Source organism: Euleptes europaea, chromosome 1 (assembly GCF_029931775.1).
Source record: "Euleptes europaea isolate rEulEur1 chromosome 1, rEulEur1.hap1, whole genome shotgun sequence".
NCBI classification, from domain to species: Eukaryota; Metazoa; Chordata; class Lepidosauria; order Squamata; family Sphaerodactylidae; genus Euleptes; species Euleptes europaea.
The window spans coordinates 167197541-167207402 of record NC_079312.1 but is presented as its reverse complement, the minus strand read 5'-3'; positions in this window follow the sequence as shown (position 1 = coordinate 167207402).

Below are 9862 nucleotides of genomic sequence, written 5' to 3'. Positions count from 1 at the left end.
AACGTTTACTAGGCAGACTGTTTATGGGGTGGTTTGCCAGTGCCTTCCCCAGTCATCTTCCCTTTACCCCCAGCAAGCTGGGTACTCATTTGACCGACCTCGGAAGGATGGAAGGCTGAGTCAGCCTTGAGCCGGCTACCTGAAACCAACTTCCGTCGGGATCAAACTCAGGTCATGAGCAGAGCTTGGACTGCAGTACTGCAGCTTACCACTCTACACCATGGGGCTCTTGTACTACTAGACAATAATATACCATCACCCTTCTTTACTAGATTGTCATTTCAGTTTAGCATAAACGAAGTAAAGTTCCCATTTCTTCCGAAAATCATCCATCAACCTTCCTTTCACTAGATTAGTTTTGCCATCATTGCATATTCTGGTCCCTGTGTTCTTTAATTACACATTTTCCAAAACACATCATGCTTGATATTTTGATAATATGCAAGTGCAATTAATTAGTCCATAAAAAGGCAAATAACTCATTGGTCACTGCCTTTATTTTTAATCTGTCAAGAGCTGTTCCTAGAGCTAAGCAGGTTTAAGCTTGCACTTTCTTACCTTGTTATGGTCTGTGCTGACGAAGGGGAGGGGGCTTTGCAAAAAAACAACAACACCTGACAGCTCTGCACCTGGACTTCTGTGTCAGATCATATAATGTTTTTCAACATCTTTTTTTATTTTTTTGTGTTTAATTATTGGTGATGGGTCTAATCTTTTTTCGGGGGTTGCCGTCTGAAGCTGAGTCTTGGACACCTGTGATACGCATTCTTGATCTGTAGGCGCAGCTAAAATGTGGCAGACAGGGGAAGGGGCTAAGAATGTAGGATTGCCATCTGGCCTGAAGAAAAACATCCCGTCCCTTTTATAGAGGTTTAATGTGTAGAAAGAGAGCCCCGTGGCACAAAGTGTAAGCTGCAGTACTGCAGTCAAAAGTTCTGTGCACGACTTGAGTTCGATCCCGACGGAAGTCTGTTTCAGGTCGCCGGCTGGAGGTTGACTCCTCCTTCCATCCTTCCGAGGATTGTAAAATCAGTACCCAGCTTGCTGGGGGTAAAGGGAAGATGACTGGGGAAGGCACTGGCAAACCACCCTGTAAATACAGTCTGCCTAGTAAACGTTGGGATGTGATGTCACCCCATGGGTCAGGAATGACCCCGTGCTTGCACAGGGGACTACCTTTACCTTTAATGTGTAGAAACGGGCAGCTGAAGCTTTTCATGGCATGGAGGGAAATAACATCACCCAGTAAATAACATCTCATTAAGCCTCTATTAAAGGGATGGGACTCCCCACCCACCCCTACCCCAGGCCTGCTCACAAGTCTTCAGGAATCAGTTGCCAAATAACCAGAAACAATTACATCTGTTTGATAGGTGGGCCCATAAACAGTATAATGTATATAGAGAGTATGCTCTCAAGTAGAGAAAGTTCTTTCCTATCATTTGGTGCCCAAGATTCTTTATCTGGAGGTGTGAGGGGTTGAATTTGGGACAGGAGAGCATTATCAACAGATTCCCACCAGTATCCATGCTGCAATAAATCAGTTTAACTTTTACTCACTTGGCTTTATTTTCCCGTTATTTAATGTTTAATGCTTCTATTACTTAAGCAATGTTATCCTTTAGTGTTCTAGCGTAGCACAATTTGGCATTAATCTTAAAATCTGGTGTGTGTGTGTGTGTATTTGCCATCAAGTCACACCCATCTTATGGAGACCCTGTAGGGTTTTAAAGGCAAGAAATGTTCAGAGATGGTTTGCCAGTGCCCACCTCTGCGTAGCGACCCAAGTATTCCTTGGTATTCTCCCATCCAAATACTGACCAGGGCTGGCCCTGCTTAGCTTCCGAGATCTGACTAGATCAGACTAGTCTGGCCCATCCAGCTCTGGGCGAAACATGTGTGTGTGTGTGTGTTTTTAAAAAACAAAACAAAAACAGGTTCGAAGACAGAATCCTGATACACCCAAACTGAAATTAAATAGTGCATATTAATGACCGAAGTCTCTTGAAGCAAAGGAGAAATTGCATGAGTCAGCAGTTGCTCTCTGCTTACAGCCATACCAGTTCAGCCTATAGGCTTCCTGGTTTAGTTGTGTCTTCAATACAACAGACCTGCCAAAACCAGCAGGTCCTACAAGACAACTGCTAATAGTTGAACAGCTGATGTTCAACTAACTCGTAGGTTTAGGTTGGTGGGGGGAAAAGTCGGAACTGCATTGTGGGTTTAATTTTAATCTATATCCTCAATGTTGTTTCATTGCTTTCCTCATTAATACCTCGTACTTCCAGATGGGCATAAATTCCCCAAGGTGTGTGCGAATTCTTTGGGAGCAGACTCTAGGGAAAGGATCTGGGAAACACATTCCTTTTCTGATGCTTTCATCTTTCTTAAGAAGGGGCAAAGGTCTGAGGCTCACAGATTTTCCCACAGCAGCTTGGCGCTTTGGGGTCTTGCAACAGAATTTCTACTGGAGTGTAAATTTTCTTTTTGAAAACACAACTTACGCAGGCATAATATCCTAAGAAGGCAAATGATTTTACAGGAATGGCCCTCGCAAAGTTGCCACACAGACATCGTTCCCAAATCAATTCTCCAACACTTCTAGATTATAAGACTGACTTCAAAAGCATGAAATATATCACTGGACAAGTTCATGATTTATGGGCCTTGGGGGCGGGAATGCGATCCTACTCTAGCTACAGTTCCAAACTGTCCTCTGTAATCACAAAAGTAAGATCTTTGATCTTCAATGTCTAGAGATTTAATTCAATGGAAAATGCTGCCTCTGTTTTTTTTACTTTTTAAACGTATTAATCGTTTCCATATCATTCATCATCTAAAAAAAAAACCCTTCAGTGATCAACACACACACAAAATCCAGTTCAGGTTTGCAGTGCAATCATATTTCCCTTGGGATAGAAATGTCTACATTTTCTAAATTGCTTTACCTAATAGGCATAAGAATTACACTGTGTTGCCTGAAGGATGTTTGCTTTTTAAGCCAGGAGTTGGAGGTGTGAGTGAGGAAATCTGCAGAATTTCATAAGCACTACCGAGACTCCAGGTCCCTACGAAGCTCTCAGAATTTGCGGGCAGCTTTCCAATACGTAAGATCGGCTCTGCGTTTTATGCAGCAAACCCCAAACCCAATTCCTGCACGTGTACTTATTTATACAGCGCTGTGGGTGGGTGTTACACTTTGCAGATAAACCCCTGCTCCAAGGAGCTTACAGTTTGAAATCCAACACAAAGCAGCCAATAGAGGGAGGAATGAAAGGAGGGAAGAAAGATTGATCATTTGCTTTCTAAATATTATCCCTGCATAGATTTTCCTTTTCTTTGCTGGGAACTGATCTTTATAGTCTGGAGATCAGTTGTAATTTCCAGGATAACTCCAGGCCTACCTGGAGGTAGGCAGCTCTAATTATGGGGGCCCTTGACATCATCTGCCCAAGGTCCCCCAAAACCTGGAACAAGCCATAGGATAGCCCTAAGGTTGCCAACCTCCAGGTGGTGGCTGGAGATCTCCCACTATTACAACTGATCTCCAGCTGATAGAGATCAGTTCCCCTGGAGAAAATGGCCACTGTGGCCATTGGATTCTATGGCATTGAAGTCGCTCCCCTCTCTAAACCCCTCCCTCCTCAGGCTCCACCCCAAAATCTCCAGGTAATTCCCAACCCAGAGCTGGCAATCCAAGATAGCCTGCAAGGGATGCCCACCACCTTACAGCCCAGCTTGTGATGTTTTGTAAGGAAAAGGTTGCTGATAATTAGACGGCGCTTTCTCTTGACCCAAAACGGGGCATCATGTTATAATATTTTTTGATAAATTCCCTTAACCAATTTTTTTTAAAAAAAACCTATTGTATAAACAGAGTTGTTGGGATGGGCAGGCTTGGAGCTGGAGAACAGCAGGAATCGCATCTCGTAGCAGGAGCTGAGCAAACAGCGTCCCTCGGGGCTCAATTCAGACATCATACCAAATCAGTGGTTTAATAGTGGGGTGGTGCACATTCAGACAACCGCTCTAACAGTGTAATTAAACCATAGCTTTGTGCAATGTCTGAACAGAGTCTCAGGTGGGATAATTTTAATTGGGATACTTATAACTGTGTAATCATGACTGGTCCTATAGCCTGCAAATCCGTTTGGAATTAAGTGGAAATGAAGCGTAGGTTTACTATGTGTTCAGCTAAAAAAGAATTACTGTCTCATTCCTTTCCCTCCTCATGGTCTACCAGGTTTAATAGAGACCTCTAGCGGTTGAAACATAAAATTAATCGTTGAGATTGTGTGGAAAACAGACATCTTTATGGCAGGGGTCGTATAAGGTTAGCGTAGGGTTGCCAGGTCCCTCTTTGCCACCGACGGGAGGTTTTGGGGCGGAGCCTTAAGAGGACAGGGTTTGGAGAGGGGAGGGGCTTCAATGCCATAGAGTCCAATTGCCATAGTGGCCATTTTCTCCAGGTGGACTGATCTCTATCATCTGGAGATCAGTTGTAATAGCAGGAGATCTCCAGCTAGTACCTGGAGGTTGAAACCAAAAATTGGACTGGTATTAAATAGACTAGCAGCAGGAAAAATAATACCAAGCTCGAAATATTCAGTAAGAAACTTGTATTCTACAATGTGTTCGTGAAAAGTGCTGTGCTAAATCATACAAAACACAAATACAATTTCAAAGGAAACTTAACTAACTAATGGAGATAACATACATAGGATGAATTTATACAAAGTAGCTGAATACAAACGCTACAACGTTTTGCAAGGCAACAAAATCACAAGATAGTAAGGTAAGTACGAATAGCAATAGCATAAAGTCAATTTCTCAATTTCTTGTAGCGTTTGTATTCAGCTACTTTGTATAAATTCATCCTATGTATGTTATCTCCATTAGTTAGTTAAGTTTCCTTTGAAATTGTATTTGTGTTTATATGATTTAGCACAGCACTTTTCACGAACACATTGTAGAATACAAGTTTCTTACTGAATATTTCGAGCTTGGTATTATTTTTCCTGCAGTACCTGGAGGTTGGCAACCCTGGGTTAGTGTGAACGTACCAAATGATGTTATGTGGCAGCTAACGTTGCCAACTGCCTGGAGAAAAAAAAAAGTCCTGTCGCTTTAATAGAGGCTTAATGAAATGTTATTTACCCTGTGTAATTATCTCCATACCACGAAATAATTCAATTGCCCATTTCCACACATTAAGCCTCTGCTAAAGGGGCAGAATTTTTTTTCCCTTCCAAGCTGTTGGCAACCCTAAGAACACATCTTACATAAACTGTTCAACAGCTGAAAGTTAGCAAAGTTTAATAGTCACAGAGATAAGGAGGTCCCTGCCACAATTGACCATGGAGCCAAGTTTTTGCAATATGCAATGTGGATCCGCGAAAGACACTGTTAACAAGAACAGGCGGGCTCTGTTGAGTAAAATTGTATGATTATGTTCTCTGCAGGTATGTGTATGCCAATAAAGGTTTGTTTGTTTGTTTGTTTGTTTGATTGATTGATTGATTGATTGATTGAGGAGGTCCCCACTCCTAATCTGGCACCTTAGCCACGGCTCAGTTAGACACAACATTCTTATCCTGTGCCTAGGATTTACTCTAACCACACAATGTTATCCAGCAAAACTCCTCTTTAAAGCTATATCAGCCTCCAGCGCTGGAGTTGATATCGGTGTTCTACAGAAAGCAGCCCTCATTCCTTCCATTGTCATTAAGGTTGGCAACCTCCAGGTACTAGCTGGAGACCTCCTGCTATTACAACTGATCTCCTGGAGACAGAGATCACTTCCCCTGGAGAAAACGGCAATTGGACTCTATGGCATTGAAGCCCCTCCCCAAACCCCCCCTCCTCAGGCTCCACCCCAAAAACCTCCGCCGGTGGCGAAGAGGAACCTGGCAACCCTCATTGTCTCACACGAGGCCCACGCTGCTAACTTTCCTTAAAGAACCAGGCTGTATAGGTCCCACCCTCTCATGCTTGATTAGTTTTGCAGATATGTGCCTGCTACTGAGAAGGGTGAGGGGTACCGGACCACCACTCCTTCTGTCCACATAAAGCCTCTCTCCAAAGAAGCTTTTCTCGGCAGCTTATTTTTGTCATCGACTCAGGCAGGATCCCTTTCTTTAAAAACAAATAGGTTGCCACAATGGCCCTTTTAAAACCTTCTCTTTCTCTCCCTCATGGCCTTCTCAGTAGGGAAAGACTTAATGTTTGTTCCGGGAAGCGGTATTTAAACCACGCCGTTTGTACAGCAGGAATAAGAGCAAGCGACCAAGGAACCAGCTGCACACACCTCCTACCTAGAGGAAGAGGAGGTGGCCGGGGAATTTGGACAAGAATGCCCTCTATATTAAAAACAAAACCAAAACATACACAACCCAACTGTCTGAGGTTGTGGTCTCCCTTGCTAGACGAGGCGTGTTGCGAGAGTCAACATTTAAAGACGCTTTTAAGAAATTGTTGAATGAATGGGAGAGATGTCAACGGGCAGACTGGTAGATGGCGCTCCAGAGTACAAAGGGGAATTTATAGTTGTATATCAAAGCCGGCGCTCAGGCTTCTGTCACATGCTCTGGTACGCAATGCATCTCTTGAGGTCTCTGCAACATATAAGATCTTCCTCCAAAGTTGTCATAAGGATTGGTACTTGGGCTTTCTAAAGGGGAGGGGTGGCAGCAGCTACTTTGCATGCCCTTAGATCTTGGGGAAGATGCGCATAGGGTTGCCAACCTCCAGGTACTAAGTACAGGAAAGGCTGATGATATTCAATCAATCAATCACAAGTTTACAAAAACTTGTATCCAACAATGAACTGCAACAAATCTTAATAGAAGTTCATTGTTGGATACTTGTACCTGTATGGGACTGTTTATACCAAATTCCCTCGCCATTCTTCTATGAAGATTACTCATAGTGGAACTTTTGAGACTTGTACCCTTTAGGACTGTTAACATAGGATTGTATATAGATTTTTGTGTTGTATGTCATTCACTGCACTTACGGTAATGCACCTTGTTTTTGTAAACTTGTGATTGATTGATTGAATATCATCAGCCTTTCCTGTACTTACGGTAGTTCCTTACCTTTGGTAGTAGTACAGAGGTGTTTATTTTGGTTGCTTAACCTCCAGGTACTAGCTGGAGATCTCCTGCTATTACAACTGATCTCCAGCCGGTAGAGATCAGTTCACCTGGCGAAAACGGCCGCTTTGGCAATTGGACTCTATGGCATTAAAGTCCCTCCCAACTCGAACCTGGAGGTTGGCATCCCTACAGAGATCACATCATTGGGCTAGTCACAGTTCTTGAAACCAGTGAAAATAAAGACAGCTAAATAACAGTGTGGGAGAAAGCATATTAGTCCAGAGGGGAAAGCTGTGTTTGGGAAGTTAGTTGAAACAAAGCACACAGAGAACACGCACGCCTACCTCAATTAATCGCGGGCGGGGGGGGACACTGCTACCCCTCTGCACGGCAAGTTGTGTGTTTGCCGGATGTGGACTGGAGGAATTTCTCCATCTCCCCGCAAAAGTTTTTTTGTTTGTTTGTGTTGAGGATTTTGGTAGCAGGGTGAAAACCCATCCAAACTGCATGTAGAACTAACAGAGATGGCTGCCCCAGTGCCCCGTCTAAAAATGTAACCTGACAAGCAACGGGCTGTTGTTTTGTGCATACCAGTGATGATGAGTCAGCAGCGAAGGGTCAGCTGTGAAACCTCCCCTGTGAGCTTCTAAAGGACGGTGGAGCCCGTTTACTCCCTCCCCCCTACACCCCGGTCCAGGTTGGAGCGATAATCAGCTCTTTCAGCTTCGTTTCCAGGGGGCAGGAAACAGGCCGTCTGGTGTTCCTGACTGCCTTGAGTGTTCTGGCAGGCGCCTCGGCTTCTGCAGGTTGCTTTTGAAAAGATAAAGCCGCTTTGGAAGAGTGTGTAAAACAGGCTCATGAACTCTAGGGCTGAGGCGGGGGGGGGGAACCCATAAAGAGTAATGAGCATCTCTCACCTAGATCCCAGTCAGATGGGCCCTGGAAAACCTTAACTTTTCTTCCAAGGCACAGAAGGGAGGAGCTGTGGCCGGCCTCCTTCTCCATACCAGATCCATGAGTAGGGTTGCCAACCTCCAGGTACTAGCTGGAGAGCTCCTGCTATTACAACTGATCACCTGGAGAAAATGGCCACTTTGGCAATTGGACTCTATGGCATTGAAGTCCCTCCCTTCCCCAAACCCCGCCCTCCTCAGGCTCTGCCCCAGAAACCTCCCGCCAATGGCGAAGAGGAACCCTGCAACCCTATCCATGAGCAAGATGATACTCACTCTTGTATTTATCTTATCTAGGGTTGCCAACCTCCAGGTGTTGGCTGGAGATCTCCTGCTATTACAACTGATCCCCAGCCAATAGAGATCAGTTCACTTGGAGAAAATGGCCACTTTGGCAATTGGACTCTATGGCACTGAAGTCCCTCCCCTTTCCAAACCCCGCCCTCCTCAGCCTCCACCCCAAAAACCTCCCACAGGTGGCCAAGTGGGGCCTGGCAACCCTAATCTTACCAGACCCTTTAGGAATGGATTTGCCAGTTGTACAGCCAATGTCTGTAGCTGTACTTTTAGCAGCTGCTAGATGTGCAGGAATTATCTGGGGATAAAGTTGGACCTGTTGTGTGCAAAGCTGGTTCTTGCACATCGAGAGGCTGTTGAAGGAACTAGAATAGGTCATTTGTTGCTTTTTTCTCTAGCTAGCAACCCTGCTGAAGAATGACTAGAGCTTAGTCTTGACAGACCAAGGGTGGCAACTAGCAGGAGATTTACTCTGTGGTGGGGGCCCTCACTGGTGATGCAGTCAATTATGTAATCTTTCAAAGAGGGAAAGCATCCAGAGCGGGGCCAGATCTGTTTTTCATGAACAGCATGTGGACTGGTTTAAGGAGCAGAGGCCCCTTGGATGTGTAGATCCTAACCCATGAAGGGTCAAAAACAGTCCCTTGAATTGGACCTGGAAGCACACAGTGCAGCCGACATAACCCAGGTCAAATATGGCCCCATTTTGATATGCCAATCAAAAAGCAGGCAATGTCATATTGTACTTCCTGAAGCTTTTGAGTCATCTTTGAGGACAGCCCCACTTAGACTGCATTAATGTAGTTGAGCTTAGACGTTAGCAAAATAGTATCTCATGAGTATTTCTCCATACTACACTACATCATGGACCAACAGGGTTGCCAGCTCCATGTTGAGAAATACATGGGAGATTTTTGGGGTGGAGCTTGAGGTGGGTGGGGTTTGGGAAGGGGAAGGACTTCAATGGGGTATAATGCCATAGAGTCCACCTTCCAAAGCAGCCATTTTCTCCAGGGGAACTGATCTCTGTCACCTGGAGATCAGTTGTAATAGCAGGAGATCTCCAGCCACAACCTGGAGGTTGGCAAGCCTATGGAGAGAGGGGAAACCTAGAATATGATGTTATAAGATTGATACTACGCGATATAGGAAAGAACAGGATAATTTGACACAGAGATGCCATTTTCAGTGGCAGCCCCATGCAACAAAAAGGAACCAATGAATGGGACATTATTCTTCCCTGTTGCCCCAGACATCCTTGTTGGCAAGGAAGAAGAAGAGTTGGTTTTTATATGCCGAATTTCTCTACCACTTAAGGGAGAATCAAACCGGCTTACAATCACCTTCACCTCCCCACAACAGACACCTTGTGAGGTAGGTGAGGCTGAGAGAGTTCTGAGAGAGCTGTAACTTGCCCAAGGTCACCCAGCTGGCTTCATGTGTAGGAGTGGGGAAATCAACCCGGTTCACCAGATTAGCGTCCGCCGCTCATGTGTAGGAGTGGGGGAATCAAAG